Raw genomic sequence first — 6,022 nt, 5'->3', positions numbered from 1 at the left:
CCCGCCACAGCGAGCGGCTTCTTCGCTACGAACAAGACCCCCCGTCGTCCCGGAGCGAGGGCCGAGCCGCCTGCGGAAGGGAGTTACACGCACCCGAGGCCCTCCCGGAAGCGCCCATCAGTCCTCCGGGACTAACACTCTATGGGCTGGCAGTCCTCCAGGACGCCGGCAGCGCATGGTCCTCGTTCCGTAGCTGGGCTCGGTCAAGAACAGGAGAATGAGGAGACGGACCGTTAAACCTTTAGGGGTGTAAGCAAGGCCGGAAACCCAGGGTTGGTGGGGCTTTGGAAGAGGCGCCACGGAAAGGCGAGGGACGAGGACCACTGGCGAAACCCGTAGCGCCGATGGATGCCGACAGGCCCCTCCGTCCCTCCTGGTGTTCGGCTCCGTCCCTTTCCCAGGGACTGCGGGAAGGGCGGTGGCTGGGGCCCGGGGAGTATGAGCCACCGCGCCTACTCGGGGCCCCTGTCTGCTCCAGGGCTTCTCTGGCAGGAGAAGTCACCAGTTCTTGCAGCTGAAGGCAGCCTTACTCGAGCACGTGAGATCTGATGTTTGGAGAAGCGGAGGTGGCTGTTTGAGGTAAGAGCTTTAGGACCAGCTGAAGTTTAGCTGCATATAATAGAGAATACACTTCTGTGCACCTGTTTTTTCAGGTCAGTAGTTTTATCTTGTGTATTCAGGGATGGCAGCCTTGGAGCAGTGGACCAGCACAGGCTGTCTGTGAGGCTGAGCTGGGTGTCAGCCAGGTTGGTGTCTAAGAGAAAGTTACCTGTAGGAACTGAGTGAAGCATTTACCTTTTGGGTGTGTAGGTGCTGTGCAGGCTGCCGTTGGGATTGGGTGGGTGTTTGGCCTGAGCCAGGGTGGTAGCAAGGAAGGTCATGGGACTTGTCACAAGCACAGCAGTAATTTTGGGTCTTTTGGTATCTTAGATGCCACAAGCAAGGATGGCCTCAGCATCTGGTTCTGGAACCAGCAGGTGAGCAGAACACCATGGGGGTTCTGAACAGGGGATGTTGAAGGGCTTGGCAGCAGCTGAGACGATGCTTACCAACACTGATTGTGGGTTTGTTGGTTTTTTTTTTTCAGATCACTATAAGGAGCCTGGTGACTGCAGGAACATCCCAGTGAAGATGGCTTGTCGAGGAGGATGGCTGCAGACCCCTGGCCATCTGAAAGCTAAGTTGAGGGGCTGGGAGCAGGGGACAAGGTTGGGGATTGCAGGGAGGGTTTTTACAGTTGGTGTAGGTGAGAGGGCTGGCAGGGCACAGTCCCCTTGGGGCAGGCAAAGGGAGCAGGCTACTCTTCAGCACAACATCAGTGTGTACAGGGCAGGGCAGCTCCAACCTGTGTCTGGCGTCTACTTCGTGTTGTCTGTTTTCTGTGTCTTAGACTTGGGTGCCTCCATAGCAGGCACCTCGGTAGCCCTCCCAAGAGTCTGGAATGCATCAGTTCACTGGCACAGAGCCTGTTGAGCCCTTCTCATCTCACAATTACAGCTTGACGCGTGGATCTCTTTGGCGTGTGTCACATCCTGGCAATTCCTGAGCGTTCATCTCTTGGGGTGGCCAGCCAGGTGCTGCCCACAGCTCTGCTTTTGAGTCTTCTGTTTCCACAGAGTCATCTTCTGGGGTTTCATCCCCATGTCCTTACTGGTCTTAGGTCTTCAAGCATGGCTTCTCACACATCCCTCAACATCCCTCATTTTGGTTTTGATGGTAGCTTTCTCTTGTGTGTGATGGCAATTGCCTCTCCTTGGCAGGTCTGCTTTAGAGCATCTGTGCCATCGTGGCACCACAGGGCTTCTCTGCTGGCATCATCTTCCCTATGGGAATCTTGAGCAAGGACAAGAGACTTAAAGAAAGTTACAAAGTGAAACAAAGATCCTGATCTTGTTAAAACAAGAAGACAGGCAAGTAAGTGCTTTGCTTAAAATGTGGCAGAGTTGCTGAAGTTGCTGTAGATGAGTGATCTCTGCTTGTGCCAAAATCATCAATATGAAAACCAAACCTCCAGCACCTAGGCTGCCTAGCTCCAACCGAAGACCTAACTACTGTGGGTGCTGTACCTCAAAATCAGAACAAGAAATTTGCTAACCAGTCAGAGTAACTGTGAATATGTATTAGGTGGAGGAAACTAGTCACAAGAGCATAAATATACAGAGCTTTGTGACTTCAGGGGGCAGCTTTGTGTCTTACCACCTCGCACCCCATGTGTTGTGCAAATCTGCAATAAACGAAAATATCTTGGCTCTGTGTATTTTGGCATCTGGCACACCGGGTAAATGACCTCGCTTGTGGGATAACAACATTGCTTGTGATGTCTGTGTGGGAGGGTTGGAGCTGCCCTGCCCAGGGGTGCAGCAGTACTGAATATGACAGGGTAGCGTAGCTTTATGGGGGTGTGGAAATAAGTTAATTTGGACCAATTCTGTTGGCAGAGACCATACTGTCCATCTCTGGGCAAGTAGGTGTAGGCAGCTGCCACAGTTGTGTTGACTTTTATTTATGGTCCGGGGCTAGGATTGGATCCAGCTGCACCCAGACTCCTCTGAGAAGGAGTTTAGAAAGCAAGGCGGTCCAGTCTGAACCTCGTGACTGGTTGGGAGCAGCAGTTAGTGTGGGAGGGGAGCGGGTCAGATCTGGAAGGTGCCTTGGCTTGCACAGATGGGGCTTGATAGCTGGATTTTCTTCTTCTAGCTGTAGTTAGAAGGTATATGCAAAAAGCAGACAGACCTCTGGTCTTGTCAAGCTACCTGTCATCATGCTGGTGACTTGCTTTACAGGGTTTGTTTGAGTTTTTTTCAGATGCAGAGCAACAAGCTGCACACCAACGGGCACAGAATAGGGGAGCAGAGTGCTGTCTGAAGAAGGACAGGCATCCAGCGCCGGAGTATCGGCAGGGCAGCTGGTGGTTCTGATAGGCTTGAGCTTCTCTGGCCAGATTTTCTGCTTCAGAATCAAAGTGTGCAGTGAGATGTTACTACTGGAGTGGCCTCTGGCTTCCATTCTCTTTTTTCTCATCTCCCCCTTCTCTCATTTTTTACTCAGCTTCTCCTTCTCTCCCTCTCTTTTTTTACCAGCTTCTCTATTTTACCACCTCTTCTCTTTACCATCTTTTCTTTTTTACATTTTTTTTTTTTCTTTTGCCCCCCTTCTTTCTCTCTCCCTTTCTGGTTGGCTTCCCCCTTCTCTCTCGATTTTGTTTTGCCTCTTCTCTTTCTCACTTAAAAAAAAAATAAAATATTTACAGCTCCTGCTTATTTGTCTCTGTTATTTTGTCACCTTCTTTTTTCTTCCTTTGTTGGGCACCCCCTCCTTCTTTTTCTGTCCCTCCATTTTTTTATTTTATTGGCACATTCCCCCTTTTCTTTATGACACCTTATTCTCTTTTTGCCCTCTTTCTCTCTTTCTTTTGTCCCTCCTTCTCTCTCTTTTCTCAGCTCCTCTTCTCTCTTCCTTTTTTTCATTTCCCCCTTCTCTCTCTTTTTTGTCACCCTCACTCTCTCTATTTATCATTCTCCTCTCTTTGCCCCGCCCCCTACGCCTTGTCTTTTTGCTCTCCTCTGTCTTTCTGTTCTTCACTCAACTTCTGGTTCTCGTTGGCTACCCCTTCTTTTTTTTTTTTTTCCCCCTCCTTCTGTCACATTCTTATTCTCAAAGCCCCCAATTCTCTCTCACTTTCCTTGTCAGCTCCCCTTTCTCTCTCTCTGTCTTTTTGTTTTTACTCTGTACCCCCCTAATTTCTCTGCTCTCGAGAGCCGTGTCTTCTGACCGCATCCTTATGCTCTGGAGTCGGAGCCCCGAACCACAGAGTGTCAACTGGAACCATCGAGTCCGACCTGGAATCACAGAGAGTACATGGAAACTATCATAGAGTCCGAGACTGGAAGCACAGAACCGCCCCCCCTCCACAACCTCCCTGGGCAGCCTGTTCCAGGGCTCTGTCACTCTCACAGTAAAAAATTTTTTTTTTATATTCACCTTGAACTTCCTATGCTCCAATTTACACCCATTACCCCTTGTCCTATCACTGGTCATCACTGAGAAAAGCCTAACTCCATCTCCCTGACACTCACCCCTTACATATTTGTAAACATTGATGAGGTCACCCCTCAGTCTCCTCCAAGCTAAAGAGACCCAGCTCCCTCAGCCTTTCCTCATAAGGGAGATGTTCCAATCCCTTAATCATCTTTGTAGCTCTAATTGCCCCTAGGACCCCCCTAATTAATACTAGGAACCCCATAATTACCCCTAGGAACCCCCTAATTGCCACTGGGACCCCCTACTTTTGTGTGTGATTTATTATTTGTTTGTTTGTTTCCGTCGCAGCTCGTTGGTCAGCGCTCTCTGCTGGCACCTGGTGTCCAAAGGGCGGTACTGCAGGTCGTCAGCGCTCTCTGCTGGCACCTGGTGTCCAAAGGGCGGTACTGCAGATCAGGACCAACGCATGCGCAGTAACGCGATTACTAGCCTCGCCCTTTGTGGGCGTGGTATTGCTGGCCCCTAGAAACCCCCAAATTAATCCTAGGAACCCCATAATTGCCCCTTGTACCCCCTAATTAACCCATAGGAACACACTAATTGCCACTGTGACCCCCTAATTATCTCTAGGAACCCCCTAATTACACCTATGAAGCCCCTAATTTCCCCTAGGAACCCCCTAATTGCCCCTGGGACCCCATAATTGCCACTGGGACCCCCTCATTAAACTAGGAACCCGCTAATTGCCCCAGGAACCCCCTAATTAATCCTAGGAATCCCCTCTTTACCACTAAGAACCCCCTAATTGCCACTGGCACCCCCTCATTAACCCATAGGAACTCACTAAGTGCCACTAGGACCTCCTAATTACTCTGGGGACCTCCTGATTGCTCCTAGGCACCCCCTAATTGCCCCTGGGACCCCTCATTAACCCATAGAAACCCACTAATTGCCCCTGGGACCCCTTAATCACCCTGGAGACCCCCTGATTGCCCCTAGGAACCCCCTGATTGCCAGTGGGACCCCCTAATTACCCCTAGAAACCCCCTAATTGCCACTGGGTCCTCCTAATTACCCCTAGGAACCCCCTAATTGCCACTGGGACCCCCGAATTACCTCTAGGAACTCCCTAATTAATACTAGGAACCCCATAATTACCCCTAGGAACCCCCTAATTGCCCCTCGGACTCCCTAATTAACCCATAGGAACCCACTAAGTGCCACTGGCACCTGCTACTTACCCTGGGGCCCCCCTAATTGCCCCCAGAACCCCCTGTGAAGGACCAGGTATTTCCTTACACGAACATGAAATGCCTTTTGGGTCAACAGACAAAACTGACTTAAAATGGCGTCTCCACGTGGCGCTGAACCCTCTGTGTGTGTTTGTGGGGGGGGGAGCAGCTGCCGCGGGGGGAGGAGCCGCAGCCGGAAGCAGGGGCGGGACTAGGTCCCGTCTGATTGGCTGAAAAGCCCGGAAATACAAAACCGGCCAATCGGGAGCGCAGAAAACCCCATAAAAGAGGCAGCGCGGCACGCCCCTCTCGTTCTCTCCTCGTGTTCGGCGCGCGCTGCTCCGCACACACCGCTCGCCGCCGCCATTTTCCTGCCGCGGTCCCGAAGCCGCTCCGCCGCTAAGCCACGTGCCACCGCCGCCGCTTCTCTGTGTGGGGGGGCGACCTGCGCTTGGAGCCCCGGCTCGCCTAGTCCCGGCTCTCACCTGGTTCTGCTTTGCTCTGGACAGACCCAGCTCGACCCAGATCGTCCTATCTTCGCAGCAGCATGGTGAGACGAATTCCTGCTACCCCAGGTTATAGAGGAAAGTGTAATCCTGTCTTACCTGCACACAAATCGCGACCCTAGGGGACTAGGGACTAGCTAGGGGACTAGCGTCAGGCACATTCCTCCTCCTCCTTCTCTCACTTAAATAAGTAAATAAGGTGTGTAACTAAGGTGTACCTATATGTATTTTATGTGTTATAATTACTCCTTTTGAACCTCCTGCCCCAAATTGCTTTGTTTTCCCCACAGTAAACCGTGCATT

This window comes from Chaetura pelagica, unplaced genomic scaffold (assembly GCF_000747805.2).
Source record: "Chaetura pelagica isolate M959 unplaced genomic scaffold, ChaPel_1.0 scaffold610, whole genome shotgun sequence".
Classification (NCBI taxonomy): Eukaryota; Metazoa; Chordata; class Aves; order Apodiformes; family Apodidae; genus Chaetura; species Chaetura pelagica.
Note: the sequence above shows the minus strand (reverse complement) of the source record.